Source organism: Microcebus murinus, chromosome 20 (genome assembly GCF_040939455.1).
Source record: "Microcebus murinus isolate Inina chromosome 20, M.murinus_Inina_mat1.0, whole genome shotgun sequence".
Taxonomy (NCBI): domain Eukaryota; kingdom Metazoa; phylum Chordata; class Mammalia; order Primates; family Cheirogaleidae; genus Microcebus; species Microcebus murinus.
This window is the reverse complement of record NC_134123.1, coordinates 34,206,812-34,223,176: the sequence shown is the minus strand read 5'-3', so window position 1 is coordinate 34,223,176 and position 16,365 is coordinate 34,206,812. Positions and strand designations below refer to the sequence as shown.

The 16,365-nt window shown below is 51.5% G+C and overlaps 1 protein-coding gene across 1 annotated transcript in view; it reads left to right on the top strand.

Annotated features, from left to right (window-relative positions):
* The window catches only part of MTHFSD (methenyltetrahydrofolate synthetase domain containing), a 427,514-nt gene that overhangs the window by 532 nt on the left and 410,617 nt on the right, over positions 1–16,365 (top strand). The window lies entirely within an intron of this gene.

The window sequence follows — 16,365 nt, the reverse complement described above, 5'->3', positions numbered from 1 at the left end:
GAGCAGAGGGAACAGCCTAGGCGAAGGTGTGAGGCGGGAAAGCGTCCGGCCCGGCTGGGGGCTGGTGGGGGAGCAGGGGCGGCGGGGGTGCCGAGGGGCAGGCTGGAGGGAGGCCAGGCGGGGCAGGGTGGGTCCCCGAGAGTGAGGGCCCAGCGGTGCCGCGTTGGGGCTGCAGGAGAGCCGCGAACCAGGACAAGGGCACCGTGACAGAGCACAGCGCGCGGGGCCCGGCTCCTCTGGAACGGCGTGGAGGGCGCCGCGGGGCCGGCTCCTCTGGAACGGCGTGGAGGGCGCCGCGGGGCCGGCTCCTCTGGAACGGCGTGGGGGGCGCCGCGTGGCCGGCTCCTCTGGAACGGCGTGGGGGGCGCCGCGGGGCCGGCTCCTCTGGAACGGCGTGGAGGGCGCCGCGGGGCCGGCTCCTCTGGAACGGCGTGGGGGGCGCCGCGGGGCCGGCTCCTCTGGAACGGCGTGGGGGGCGCCGCGGGGCCGGCTCCTCTGGAACGGCGTGGGGGGCGCCGCGGGGCCCGGCTCCTCAGGAACGGCGTGGAGGGCGCCGCGCGGCCCGGCTCCTCTGGAACGGCGTGGGGGGCGCCGCGTGGCCGGCTCCTCTGGAACGGCGTGGGGGGCGCCGCGGGGCCCGGCTCCTCAGGAACGGCGTGGAGGGCGCCGCGGGGCCGGCTCCTCTGGAACGGCGTGGAGGGCGCCGCGGGGCCGGCTCCTCTGGAACGGCGTGGAGGGCGCCGCGGGGCCGGCTCCTCTGGAACGGCGTGGAGGGCGCCGCGCGGCCCGGCAGCCCCACCGAGTGCTCGGCGCGCCCGCCCCGGAAGGCGGCGCCTCAGGCCCCTTCCCGCTCCTGCTCTGCGGCTCTGAGTTGGTCAGAGCCAAGCAACATCGGTCTCGCGAGGCTTCATCTGGAGGACAGAGACTAAGGCATTTCTAAGGCCGTTGGCTGCACGCGGTGCATAGGTACGGGAGCCCGGGGTTGCCGTGACTTGTGGTCCCCCTGTCGTCCCCCCCGAGCGCCGTGGGCGAACAGCGGTCCCCATTCTAAGGGGCTCTTTGACCCGGGCGCGGGCCCTCCCGAGCCGATTCTCTGCACGCCGCTGTTTGGCTTTCTGTCGAGAGCCGGCGTCGGCCGCGGCCCGGCCTGATTTACTGAGGCGGGGACAGTGCTGGGATTGTCTGGGCTCGGGACCCTGGCGGCGCGGCTGCCCCCTGCGCCCACGCGGCGGGCAGGAAGGGTCCTGCTGGGGGGAGCGCCCTTGCGTTTGAGGAGAAGCGGGGTGAGCTGACGGCCCCTCGCCCCGAAACCGTCCCGCTGGGGCGCCGGGGGAGGAGAAGGGGCCCGAGCCTCTGCCTGCCTCGCAGAGCAACATTTTGGTTTTCACACTCAACACTGAAAAGTCATTAAACTGAAAGGAAACCTGTGTCCCTTCCCTGTGCAGTCACGCCAGCGCCGTCCCCGGGCACCGCACAGTGTAGCTTTTGTTCGGGGGTCCGGAGTGTAAAATCGGAGTGGCAGGTTGTCGGTGCACACGTTCAGAGCTTCCTGCCTTTCATCAGCTGCGCCACTCAGATGACAAGATTTAATCCCAAATGTTTCCTTCCCTTCCCCGGCCCCTCCCAGCTCATACGCGAGAATGGTCCCACACAGCTGCAAAGTAGGCCTCTCCCGCGTTCCTTCAACCGGAATGAAAAGTATATTTATGATTTTTTTCTTAATGTATTTGCAGTTACGCAAAAGCTCCTGAACACAGCAAGGGGCCTTTCTTAGGAGATCTTGACTACCTGGTTTCGGTTTGGTGTGAATCTCTCCCGCTGACCTCTCTGTTCCCACCATCCACTTCACAAGGATGAGGCTGCAACGGTGATCCCATGCCATTTCCTTCCGTTGCATGCGCTGGAGTGATGTCACCCGTTGAATTGAAGTCTGGCAGTTTTTCTGTTATTTCGGGCCTTTTTCATTGTAGTCATTTTTATCAAAGAAGGGGTTGTTGTAGCTGGGAAAATTTGCCACCTGAGCTTTACACCTCAAAGTTTCTTTTTCTTGCTTGGGGGTTTTGTGCTGTCAGTCTGCTCAGGGATGGAGGGTGAAGTGGAACAGCCGCCCTGTGGGAAGGGGCTGGGCACTGCCTTCATCTCTGTCTGTTGACTCTTGTCTCTTTGTTCTCTGCCACTAGCTTCCTCTGGCCACTGACACCCCCAGGGCTGAGGATAGGAGGAAGTGGTGGGGACTCCTTCTAGAATGTGGCGGTTTATGGTGGAGCCTCATGGTTAGTTTGGGAGGAGGAGTCCCCAGGAGACAGCTGTGTGTGGGGCTGGGGGGATGAGACTCTACACTTCAGAGCCACGGTCCCCATCACTGGCTGGAGGGTGAGTGGACACCGTGCCTCCACCGTGTCTGGGAATAAACGTTTCTCAGCGATGTCACAGCTTTCCGCGTTGTCCTCCATTTGTGTCTTCCTTGGGCTCATTCAGAGCAACCATCATCTCCTCCCCGCCAAAGCCCCCTGGGTGCCTGTAACAGCTTGGACCACATGGCAGAATTCACCAAAGACATAAAAGCCCAACATGGGGATGCATGTGGAGGGGGAGGAGGTAGGTGAGGGGGACACCTGGGGGAGTTGTCATGGGTGGCAGAGTTTGGGATGGGATGATGGGTAGATGCTTCCAAGATTAAGCCCGATCTCGCAGCTGGTGGTTTTCCAGCTCGTGGAGTGTTCGTGCCGGGGCAAGACAACGGAATAGGTCCCCACAGGAACCATTCCTACAGCCCAGGGGCTGTGGGTTTCCAGGGGGAACTAGGTAATTAACGATATCTTGGGGCCATGTCAACTCGAGGTTCTGATCATCCAGCCAGGGTGGTGCCTCGAGTGTGCAGTGGGGGTGTGGGCTGTGCGGGTGGCAAGTCGCTGAGTGCTCACTCCATAATGGGTCCTGGCGGTTGGGGTCTGTACTGGCTGGAACATGTGTTCAGCTTTTGACTAAAAGCCAGTGGAAGATCTCCTTGCTTGATCCCAAAAGATAGTTTCACCCTTTGTTCAGGAAAGAAACCGTAAGTGCTCTAAAACAAACAAACAGAAACCCAACATCAAATATGACTGGTGTCCCAGGGGAGATTTCCTTCCTAACCTTAATTTTGGGATTAATTTGTGTTAGAAGTTCCTTGGCTGTTGTGTGTGTGCGTGCATGCATGTGTGTGCCCTTGTGTGTGTGTATAAGAAAAGAAATGCTGTGAATACTGTTTAACAGTTTATAAAACAACATCCTTAAGTACAAGGTCTTGTGGAGTCTTCTCTGCAAACCTGTGAAGTAGGGAAGGATAGCTCTAGCATTTTACAGATGCGGAAACTGAGCCTGAGAGAGGTCAAGAAACTGGCCTGGGGTCACAAAGCTCAGAAATGGCCCAGCAGAGCCTTGAATTCAGGCTTTGTGGTGCTTTGACCTTCTACCACGTCTGGATCGTGGCTTCTCTGTTGCACGTTTGATCTTTGCCCATGTGGGTATCTCTGGGCATCGTCTCCTATCCAAAGAGCATGCGTGTGATGACATATCCCAACTACAGCCTTCCACAGAGAGCACAGTCTTTGCTCCAGAACAGGATATTTTCCTATTCCAGGGGCGCTAAGCCATGACTACCTTGGAAGGTTACACTATCATAGCAGAAACAATTTCCAATCGTCCCTTGTAAACACCCACTGCGGCCCTAACACCTGGAGAAGTGAAGCATGTTTCAGAGAAGGAAAGTCGCCCTTTGACTCATTTTGTCAGGCACATGTCACTCGGCTTGAGTTATTTTTCTTGAAGGGGAACACTTTTCAATAGTCCAAGGCAAGGTCTGCCGCTTTTGAGAGCTCTTGATGTGTTGCTGTTTTAAAAATTAAGTACGAGGAGTTTGCAGAATGGACACGGCCTTTCAGTTTTTTAATTTAAGGTTTAAAAAGTGCTTTCAGGCTGTAATCCCCAGGGGCACAGGAAAGGCTGTTTGCTCTGTCCCTCGGACTGCAGGAAATCTGGCCAGACCACCTACGGGAAATTAGCCTCCGGGCCTCAGCTTAGCGGGGAGGTGACAGCAGCCCCTTCTCCTCGGTGGCCCCCTAGTTCGAGCTACATAATCTAATCTTTCAAGATATTTTTCTCTGGAGAGGCAGGGAGCTGAGTAACTAAACAGACACAATGTTGCTAATCCCCCTTTCCTGAGGCTGACGCTTTAACTCCTTGCCTTCTGCTTTAAGGCAGTGAACCCAAAATCAGCTGTCGGGATCGACATCAGGATTTTTAGAAAAGCATTTGGTTTTCTGCTATTTGTGCAAGTGAAACAATCAGAACTGACACTGCTTGGTTTCTGTCATCCTACTATGTGTCTGGCACTGCTCTAAGCGCCGTAACAGCAATTGGGTTACTCCTACCCGCTGAGGTGGGTACGATTGTTATGCAGAGGTGTTAAGTAACTTTCCCAGAATTCTAAACCAGGTTGATATCAGAGTCTGTGCTTTTTGACCCCTCTGCTCCTTGTTAAACAGGAAAGGCTCAGAATGACCCTGGACTGTCCACCCCAGTCAATTTTAATTAATTAATTCATTCATTCAGTGGCCAGTTTGCATTTGTTCCCTGCAGCATGCACATGCCAAGATAGTTTGGGTAGAGTCACTCACTGTCTTCCTAGGGGCTGACAGCCAGCTTTGGAAATCATTAGATTGTTAGAAAATGATGCTCCAGAGAGTAGAGGCAGCTATGGCTGTGCAGGAGCCAGAAGAGCGAGGGGACATTTATCACAGGTGCAAGGTGGTGACCACAGGCCACACTCAGGGCAGTGCATCCTGGGAAACTCTCCAGGCCCAGCTGCTGTCATCTTCTCCCGTGGAAGGTGGCATTAGCATGAGGGACCCTGAGAGGGAGCAGAGGGAGGCAGAGAGGGGTCTAGGTTTTATCAGCTAGGCTTGGGCAGGGTCTTGCACACACTCTCAGGAAAAACAGGCAGGTAAATAATTTCCCCCAACTTTGCAGGCCAGTAGCTTCGGGACCAACATTTCCAGGTGGTACATGGTGTAGAGGGGGCCCTGCTAAAGCCAGAGGGTGTAGGACTCTGTTTTTACTCATCAAAATAGCTACAGGTGCCCCTGACAAAAGCTTCTCTCCACAGCTCAGGAGATTTAGCTGTGAGGCTCAGACAGCTTCAGTCTCCTCCCCCTAGAAGGCAAAGGGGCTCTCATGAGGCCCCTTCTCCAGGACATAGGCCAGGACAGGTTCTCCACCCCCATCCATCACACTGTGACTACTGGCCGGTGCAGGATGTGAGCGGGTTCCAGCCAGTTCCATCCCAGTGGCGGCAGACAAACCATCCTTGCATTCTCGCTCCTTGGCCCCAGCCTGCAGCGGCACGTGGAGGAACCCCAGCAGAACCCCCTCTTTCCCCCTGTGCCTGGCAGAGCTGATGCTGAAAGCCCCTCTCAACCCACTGGGTTCAGAGGCCGATCTGCTCTGCAACAGGGACACAGAGATATCTGGGGCTGGAAATTGCTGTCTGCCATTTTGAAAGGTGCAAAATGTTTAAATAATTACTTCCCAACGTGGAGACCTCTTTCCTCCCCCTCCACCTGAGCTCTGGCTTCCTCCTGTCAGACCTCCCTCCTGCTTTCCTCTACCCAGCTTCCCTCACTCTTTCAGCCCTGTCCTCTCTCCACCTGGTCTCTCCTCTGCGCTCCCTCCCTCCTACCTGCAGCCTGGAGCCAGTTCTAAGCACTCATTAGCGACTTAGATGTCTCTGAAGACTCCTTTCTTCCCTTGTTTGTTTTCAAGTGGTTCTCTTAAGTAACCACATAGAGAGGGGCCCTGTTTGTTTTTCTTGCTTAGTGTCCACCTGCCAATCAGCTCTTCAACACAAAAAGGCTGTGCGAGTCCCCCAGGGCCTGCCAAGGAGTGGGGAAGGGAAGAGCCCTTCCCGGAGAGGAGTCCGGCAGTCACACCTGGAGGGAAGCAGCGCCTCTGGAAGAGCTGTTGGGCAGGTGACATGCAGACAAAATGTGTTTGCATTTCTGTGCCAGTTACAGATGAGGAACCTCAGGTGCGACCACTTGCCCAGGGTCACACAGTACATTGTGCAAATGGTTTGCGTCCACCATCAGTCTAAGCCAGCGCTGTCCAAAAGGAAAATAACAGGAGCTACAAATGTAGCTTAAAAATTTCCAGTAGCCATGTTATAAAGAGTGAAAGTGAAATTATTGAAAATATATTCTGTTTAACCCAGTATGTCCAAAATGTCATCCTTTCAACACTTGATCCACATGAAACACGTTAATGAGATATTCGTGCTCTCTTTCTCATGCTAAGTCTCTGAGGTCCCTACGCTGAGGGTGCATCTCAGTTCCAGCCACTTTTCCAGTGTCCGAAATGGCAGCACTGGGCTGTTTGCTGCATCACTGCATCGCCGGGGCCTTCTGTGCCCATGTCCTTTGCTCCCGGGGGAGCTCTGTCTGTGCTGGCATAGGGGGCTGCCTGCTAGCTTGAGCGTCAGACAGCGCTATGGCATCCTGGGCCGCGCTGCTGGGCCATGTGGTTGGGGCTCTCTGAAGCCGTGTGCTTTCTCTAACAACCTGCCCAGTTCTGCAAGCGGGCATTCCCTTTGTTCCCTCCCAACATTGCTGGCTTGAAGCATTTCCCTTTTATACATGAGGAAACCGAGGCTCAGAGGGGTTGAGTTGCTTGTGCAAGGTCACCCAGCGCATGGCAAGGTGGGGATAGGAAAAAAAGCCCTTCAATCCCAGCTCACCTGACGTGAAGTCCTACCCTGCTGACCACATGCTTTGCAGCCTTCAGATCTTAGCGGCTTTCATTAATTTGGGATAGGGGATGTCCTTTGCGTCCCCATGAGACATTCTGGGCTTCCCAGGCTTGGGGAGATTAGCAGGACTGAGAACTCCACTGAGGGCTGTCATTCACTGAGTGCTGGAAGCGATCGTCAAGGTCCCCGGTGCCCAGTGCTCAGGCAAACCTTGGCAGGCTGGCAGGGATAGCATGTGAGAAGGTGCCAAGGTGCCAGATTTCTCCCCAAGGGAACGCTTACGAAAGAAGGGCTGATCATCGGACAGTCTATTCAGCCTTCTAGTCTATTCAGCCTTCAATTACTGTGCACCAGGAACAGGGCCAAGAGATCGCAGACCTCACCACATGGGGTCCCTGTGACTCATGCCACCCCATGATCTGGGTGCTGTCACAGAGTACTCAGTGCGGCCAGTGTGGAGCGTGTGTCTCACGTCACATCACCAGTTTGTCATCAGCCACGGTGGGGTCTCTACACCACAGCAATGGGCAAATGGCAGGAGGCTGGCTTTCCTGATTTAAGAGCCAGTCATTAGACGTTTGCACACTGCTGCATCTTCACAGAGCAGGGTCTGCTGAGCCTCTTGATTTTGAGGAAAGAGAGCCGAAGAAGCAGTGTGACAAGTTCGAGTTAAATCTAACGCCTGTCTGTGACCGTTCCAATGTATTTTTTTTAATCAAGGAGGTAAAATTCATTTCAGACCCTTCCCTTGTCAAAGACAAAGGGAAAGCTTTGGTGATATAAGTTCTCGGTCTCCTGCTTTCACTTGCCTAGAGTGACCCTGGTTTTTCTTGAGAACTTTATGATATATTTTAATAGCAAAAATATTGCTTTGGAACAATGGGGAAATATTGAAACATATCATAAAAATACTAAGTCGTCCTTAGAGGCAAATTTGCGCACATGTGGATTAGTAGTTTTATAAAATGTATAATGTAACTATATTTTTTGGATGCTAATTAAATACATCAGTCACTGAAAAACTTTTTTTTTTTTAAAGAGCTCAGTCCTTTACATGAACTCACTTTCCCTGGGTTTCTAAATTTGGAAAGCAAGAAAGTGGGAAAATCTAGGAAGCGAACAAAGGATTCAAACACGTTGCTGGCTCTGATGATGTCATGCTGCAGAGCTTCAGCCTGGCCTTCAGAATGGGAGGATTCTACATGCACGTTTGTTTTCTTTCTAGCCATTTACTCAGTGAGTATGGGACTCAGACTTTGCCAGGAACTGGGGAAACCTGGGAGAATGGGGCCAGCGTGGTCCCTGAGTGCACAGGCCTCTGAGTCCAGGAGGGGGACACATGTACTATGGAACCACCGTGTGCTTAGAGTCACAGGGCAGGTGCAGGTGTGTGGGGGCTCCTATGCTAGAGGAGGTGGGCTGTGTCTGGGCTGTGGGGAGTTGTCCCCAGGAGCTGCTGCTCATGCTGGGACCTGCAGGAGGAAGGAGCCCAGGAGAGAACAGCACGAGCAAAGGCCCCGAGGCTGGAGGGCGCATGGTAAGTTTGACTGTCCATGCCCCAGGTGTGAAGTGGCAGAAGAGACACCCTGTGGGAGGCCCCAGTTGTACTAGGAGCCACATCCTCACCCACCACCCAGCGGGCAGGCTCTGTGCCATGTCTTTAGTGCCAATTTTCTGTCCCAGAAAGCAAACCCTGGGCGCAGGGTGGAGAGAGGGTATCTTCCCACGGCGGCCTCTCCTGCCAGCCTGCAGACCCTGTGGGCTCTTCCTTCCTTTGCCCGGGTCTGCTGGTCGGCTGTGCTGGGCAGTGCCTGGCGTGGATTTAGCTCAGTGATTGTGGCACATTCTGTTCCACTCTACTCAATGCCCTTCCCTGCTCCTCCTTGCCACTAGAGCTCTGTCTTAGGGCGCCACCCCCAGTGATGCCCTGAGGTTGGACAGGGCAGCTTCCTTTGCCAGCCAAGTCTAATTGGAACACAGCCACGCCCATTCATTGAGGGTTGTCTGTGACTGTGACTGCTTTTGTGTTACAAGGTCAGGGTCGAGTAGTTGTGATGGAGACCTTCAGGCCCACGAAGTCAAAGATATCTACTGTCTGGTCTTTTATGAAACAACTTGCTGCCCTCAGTCTAAGCCAACCGTGGTGACCTTGTTCTCTGGTCTCCCAGCTTTCCTGGCAGCTGGCTGCAGACCTCGGCTGTGGAACACTGAGCAAGCCCAGCAGCTTCTCTGAGCTTCCTGTCTGTAAGCACTGTGTCCATCAATCAGCTTACCCTCACAATGTCCAGCGAGGCAGTCAGTGATCTTGGAATCCAGGAAAAGGGGACAGGGAGGCCCAGTAACCTGCACAGGGGCTGGTCTGAGCGTAGACCCTTGACCGGTGAGTCCCAGTTTTACGTTGTTCAGTCTTGACGAGACAGGTGCTTTTGCTATGCCCACTTTTCTGAAGAGGGAAGTGAGGTTCAGAGAGGGGCATTCTCTGGCTCATGGCCCCTGGCCAGGGAACAGCAGCTGGGTCCTGCATGTCCCAGAGCCACCCACAGAATCCACAATGATTTTGAACTCTCCCTGCAAAGCAGTAGAAAGCCAGGCCTGAGTCACCTGCCTGGGGCCACAGGGAGTTTAAAGCTAGGCCCAGCTCAGCACTCGGGGGCATGGGGGTGGCTCTGAGGCTGAGGCTACCAGCTCAGACCTCCTGTTTTTGGCCCAGGAATTTCTACTGAGCCAGTTAATAAACAAATGGATCTATGTAAGTGAAAATGCTTAGAGGCAGGGAATTTAATTACTCAATGACTTTTTATTTTTTATTATTGAAATTAATTTAAAAAATTTTGAAATGTATGGCTGACACTTTGCCAGGAACAGGTCATGTATACAATTATTCCTCTATGTATCATGTATTCATGAGCACTGACTGGTCCTCATATCCATGAGATCATTGGAATCCACCTTCAGGGATTTTTCTTTTCTCCAAACAAATTAAGATTTGTAAATTTTTCTTGGGGAATAAAATCCTAATGGATACACACAAATACAGGAACACACACATCTCTACCTGTCTATATACGTGTGTGTATAGTACATGTGTATGAATGTACATGTATGTATAGGCGTACTCTGTGTGTATGAACATATATACAAATTATCTTGACAGAGCTTTTTCTTTTTGAGGCAGAGTCTTGCTCTTTTACCTAGGCTAGAGTGTGGCAGTGGTGTCATTGTAACTCACAGCAACCTCCAACTCCTGGGCTGAAGTGATCCTTCTGATTCACCCTCCCAAGGAGCTTGGAGTACAGGCAGGTGCCACCAACACTCAGCTAATTTTTCTACTTTTAGTAAAGTCAGGGTCTTGCTCTTGTTCAGGCTGGTCTCAAACTCCTGAGCTCAAGCGATCCTCTTGCCTCAGCCTCCCAGAGTGCTGGGATGACAGGCATGAGCCACCATGCCCAGCCTTGACCGAATTTTTAAGCTAGCATGTACTGAGTGATCAGAAGTAGCTGAATGTCAAAGACAGTAATACTGATTCAAATACTTCTTAGTCATAACCTCCTATTGACATCAGAACTGATTTAAATTTGGGGATCATTTCTTTGTTTAAACTTTTTTCTACATACTATATAAGGTGCACATCTCAATAAAGAAATGTGTTTCCACCTCTCCTCTGGGAATACAACTGTGTTAAGCATGGGGATTTCTTTCTAGTGAGTATCTATTTTTAGCTGTCCCAGTTTATATGCACAATTGCAATTTTCTCCTTTACTTTTTTGCTTGAAATTATAAGCATTTCCCCAGCTATTAGACAATCTTTAAACAATTTTTGGTGGCTGCATAGTATTTTATCACTTGGATACTTAGGTTAACTAATTACATTCCTATTTTTGATCCTTGAGCTGTTTTTAACTTTTCAATATTATCAATGACATGACATACAGCCATAGACAGCATTGTGTAAAACATTTTCTCCCTGCATTTAGGATTATTTTCTTAAGGATAAATTCTCCGAAGAGGAATTTCTGGGTAAAGTGCAACTATTTTCAAGGCTCAAATATAAGAATAAGAAAATTATAGGAGTTAATGTTTTTCTGGCCTTGCCACCAAGGACCGGGCTCTACACCCAGGCTTTGCTGCATGAGCTCACTGGGTTTTCCTAAAATCCTCCTGGAGAAGGTTCTGCGACCCCTGCACTCCACGTGAGGACCCGGGATCTGGGGGAGGCTGAGTGACCTTCCCAAGGCCAGGTCACAACCCCAGATGGAAACCCTGTATCTGCTCAGTGGGGCGGGCTCTTCTCCCTCCCTGAGGTGGAGGTTGTGAGAGTTTCCTGGCCTGGCGTAGAGAGGACCACACACCGGGAGGCTGAGAACAATGGCAGGCATTGTCCCACAGTTATGGGGCGACAAAGTCCAGAATCGAGGTATCAGTAGGGCCGGTCCCTGTTGCACGATCCCTTTGGAAACATGGGTGGGCTCAAGTTGCCTCCTTCACCTGTGCAGGGGCACCTCCGGCGGGACACTGGCAGCGGCCAAAGCACCAAATCTGGCCCTGATTGGCTCAACAGTTAGGAATTTATCTACCTCTATGGTTTTAAAGAAGTGTTTTTCCCTCTTGGTGCAGCACAGAAATGCTTCCCTTCCTTGCCTCCTCTCACCTGGCTGGGTTCCTCAGCACAAACACTAACCCAGACAAGTGGAGGCAGTGGTGGGGGGAGACGTAAAGAAAGGAAGGAAGGGAGGGAGGAAGGAAGAAAGAGAGAGAACAGCTGCCCGTTCCTGTTGTTTGGAGGGACGTGATGCTGCCCCATGGTTTTGCGGGAGGCAGTGTTGGGTGGGGACATGGCGTGGGGTTCAGTGAGGAGGGATGTGTAGGAGGAATGGATAACCTCCTCTCCATGCTGCTCCAAGATCCCCCAAAATCCAGCTTCTGGAGGAGCCCCGTGTTGCCCCGTGAAAGTTTGTACCAAGGACCTGCCTGGTGCCAGGCGTGGGGGACCCAGCAGCGGACAGCAGATGCAAGCCCTGTCCATCGGGCTCAGGGTCCTGTGGCCACCATGCAAAGGACCACAGACCAGGGCCTGAGAACCACAGTGATCCACTCTCTCCAGGTTAGAGGGCCGGGAGCTGACTTCCAGGGGTCGGCAGGGCCGTGCGCTGGCTGAAACCCGAGGGACAGGGGGTTGGGGGAACTGTGGCCTTCTGGATCCTCAAGTGTGGCCTTTGGACAGAATCCAAATTTTACAGAATAAACCCTTTTAATAAAGGGGCTTGTTCTGTGCGGTTTGGATTCAGTGGTCGGGCCACTCTTGGGGAGCTGGGGAACCCGATCATCCCTTTTTCTCAGCTTCCCATGTGGCCGGCCGTCCTCCGTGTCCCTGGACTTGGGTCTGCATCACTACGCTCTCTGCGCCCATTCTCACGTGGCTTCTCCCTGTGTGTCTGTGTCCAAACCTCCCTCTTAGGCGGATGCCAGTCCCTGTAGTCTCACCCCACACCACGTGACCTCATTTAGCTTGATGACGTCTGCAGAGACCTTATTTCCAAATAAGGTCACATCACAGGTGCTGGGGACAGGACTTGAGCATATCTTTCTAGGGAACACAATTCAGTCTACAGTGGGGAAAATGGCAGGGAGAGGAAGTGCCTGGGCTGGGGAGAGGGGAGTGTAATTTAATTTTGTGATAAGGGCAGTTCTAAGCATCCTCAGGGTACAGCTGAGGGCGCCAGCGTTCCCATGTCTGTGGTCTCAAGGCCCAGGACACGAGAGACCCTGCCTCCTCTGAGCCGGGGAATTCAGCTGCCCGCTCCTACCCCTTTGGAAGCTGAAATGAAAAGTCACCGAGAGCCTAATTTGATACCAAGAGCCCCGGACCAGCTACCTACCTACGTGCCTTGTCTCTGTGCCCCTGGGGCAGCCCTCTTTCAGCCTGGGCTTCGGCTGAGAAGTTGACGCGTTTCCACTAAAGCTGCCTCATAAAAGCTGGAAATATATTGAGCAAAGGATTCCATTTCCTGTCCTCCACCAGCCGGAGTGTGTACCAAGCTTTCATTCGTGGCCAAGTACTCCAGGGAGGTAATACTGCAAACCATTTTTCTGAATAAATGTTTGCACTGTGTAATTTTCCTTTGGTGCAAAGCACTGCATGTACGTGGAGAAAAAGGGTAGAAGTGAGACCAGCTTAGCTGTACCAACACAGGGAATCTGAGACACCAAAGAATGAGGAAAGGAGATAGACAGAGAGAGAGAGACAAGTTCGGTGGGGCAGACAGTGGCTGCTGTGGACACCCATGGGGGTCTCCTTGTCCTTGCCTTGGAGCTGGGGAACAGGGAGCCCCATGATATATTTTAGGAGGGTCAAGAATTCCATACATTTGTCCAGTTTCTCCTATGCCTATTTGTAACAAATATTTTCGACAGTTTTTTCTCTTGTTAATGTTCCTTTTGAGATCATGAACTAGCTCTCAATTGTTTAAGATCCCAAGGAGACCAGGAACAGTTTTATTTTATTTTTTAAATTTATAGACTGTTGGAACAGTTTGAAACTTACAGAAAAATAAAGCAGATAGTACAAAGAGTTCCCATATACACCCCTTCCTGTCTCCCCCATTGTTAACGTCTGGCATTAGTGTGATACATTTGTATCAATTGATAAACCAATGTTGATACATTGCTACTTACTGAAATCTGGCATCAGTGTGATACATTTGTATCGAATGATAAACTAATGTCGATACATTGTTACCTACTGAAATCCGCCATTAGTGTGATACATTTGTATCAATTGATGAGCCAATGTCGATACATTATTACTTACTGAAGTGCATAGTCTATGTCAGGGTTCATTCTTTGCGTTGAATGCTCTGTGGTTTTGACGGATGTGTCATGACATGCATCTGCCGTTGCAGTATGGGACAGTATAGGTTCACTGCCCTAAAAATTCATCTGTCCTCACCCATTGCCCTTGGCAACCATGATCTTCTCACTGTCTCCATAGTTTTGCCTTTTCCAGTGTCCCATAGGCAGAATCACACAGTCTGTAGCCTTTTCCGACTGGTACTTTCTTACATATTCTCGAGCATTTGAGGTTCTTCCTTGTCTTTTGAAGGGGCATGTCGTGGCAGTAGAACATACCTGCAGAAACGTGCACCACTCACACTTGTCAGCACACAGAGTTTTCACCACGTGAAGCCTCCTGTGTGACCAGCCCTGGCTTCAGAAGCAGTCAGTGGCCACCCGGGGAGACCCCGTGTGCACTTGGTCACCACTCCAATCCTTCTCATCAGAGGCAACCACTGTCTTGACTGCTAACAACTGCTGTTTCTTTTGGATTATGTTGTTAGGGCAGACTTCTGCAAATGGGATTGTGTGGCCTTGGCCACGCCACCCCAAGGACTCGGGATGCACGTCCACGCTGTGGGAGAGGCACGCCTGTCCTCCGTGCCCACTGTCACATGATGGGCTGGTTTTATCACAGGACTGGCTCCTTCCTAAAAGCGTCGCTAGGTGTCCCCTGGCCAGGTGAGCGAGCACTTCACTGAACCGTCTGGTGAGGCTCAGCCGCCTCTGCCAACCCCGTCGCCCCTCCCCCAGGAGCAGTTTCTGGGTCGTTGCCCAGACTTCCTGGTCGTCCTCTTGGGTTCTGCTGGGCCCTTCTCATCCGTGGAGTTACCAGAGGGCTGGGGGTTGACTGTCTGCAGTTGTTTACTCACGATACGTTGCGTGTCCGCCAGGTGCCGGGCATGGTGTTGGGTCTGATCTTGTGGGCAAATCTCCTAAAGCCTCGGTTGCCCTGTTTGCGGAAGGGTTGGGAATGCTGCCTGTGCCTGCTCCCAGGGGACCCTCTTGTCTGGGAGCCTAACTGTTCCAGCCTCCTCGTTATCAGGTGATTTTAGGTAAGTCGTAAGTCACAAGTAGTATAAGTGGCAAGAGACCTATTGCAATGGAAGAAATGGGGGGAATGGGGAATTTTATTTTTCACTTTTACTTTTAAAATGATTATAGATTCACAGGAAATTGCAAAAGTAGTACATTAGGTCTCTTGTGCCCTTCCCCCAGCTCTCCCCTATGGTGACATCTTACACAACTACGGTAAAATAGCAAAACCAGGAAATTGATGTTGGAACACTAGACTCCAGACTGTGTTCGGATTTCACCAGTTTTTACATGCACGTGTGTGTGTGCACGTGTGAACATGTGTGTTTCTGTGCAGTCAAGCTCTTGTATAGATTTGTGTAATCACCACCACTGTTAGGATGCAGGACAATTTTATCACCAGAAAGGAGCTCCCTGGTGCTACCATGGGGGAGACTCAACAGGGTTATTTAGTTAGTTAGTTAGTTATTTTTGTCCAGGCTGGAGTGCAGTGGTGTGATCATAGCTCACGGCAGCCTCGAACTCCTAGACTCAAGTGGTCCCCCTGCCTCAGCCTCCTAAGTAGCTGCTACTACAGGCACACAGCATACACTTGACTAATTTTTAAATTTTTTTTGTGGAGACAGGGTCTTGCTATGTTTCCCAGGCTGGTCTTAAACTCCTGGCCTCAAGTGATCCTCCTACCTCAGCCTCCCAAAATGTTGGGATTTACAGGCGTGAGCCACCATGCTTGGCCTTATTTATTTATTTTTAAAAATTGACAAGTACAAATTGCATATATGTGTGGTATACCACAAGATGCTTTGAAACATGTATGCGGAATGTGGAATGGCTAAATCAAGCTAAGTACCATATGGGTCGCTTCACATAGGTATTTATTTGTGTGTATGGAGATAATACTTAAATCTATTGTTAGCAATTTTCAAGTATATGATATACTGTTGTTAACTATAGTTACCATGTTGCATAATAGGTCTCTTGAACTTATTCCTCCCCCATAACTGAAATTTTGTATCTTTGACCAACACCTCACCAATCTCCCCACCCCCACAGCAGCCTTGAGTACCGACCTTTCTTCTTCCTACGAGTTTGTTCGACATTTTTCGGATTCCACACAGAAGTGAGATCATGCGACATTTGTCTTCCTGTGCCTGGCTCATTTCACTTAGCACTGCGGCCTCCAGTTCACCCATATTGTCACAAATGACAGGATTTCCTTCTTTTTCTCAAGGCTGACTAGTGTTCGGGTGTGTATGTGCACCGCTGTGCTTGCTTTATCCGTCCATCAGCAGTGGACACCCGGGCTGGTCTCACGTTAATACCTTGGCCACCGTGAGCGGTGCTGCAGGGAACACAGGCGCGCAGATGTCTCCCCAACACAGCGGCTTCATTTCCTCTGGGGATACACCCTGTAGGCGGATTCCTAGATCATACGGTGGTTCTCGTTTTAATTTTTGAGGACCTTCTGTATTGTTTTCCGTAATGGGTGTACTACAGCATGCAAGAGTTCCATGGGGGAGACTTTTTTTTTTTTTAAGACTAGTCAAGTGCAGTAGTGAGGAGGCGGGAAAGCAGTAGAACAAGGAGTTCAATCTGTAACTAACTATGAACAATCATGTGAGATAACTCACTACCTTCGGACCAGCCACGGGGGAGACTTTTAAATGTTAAAAATGTTATGTGGTTAGACAATGTTCATTATCAGAGAAAGACTTCAG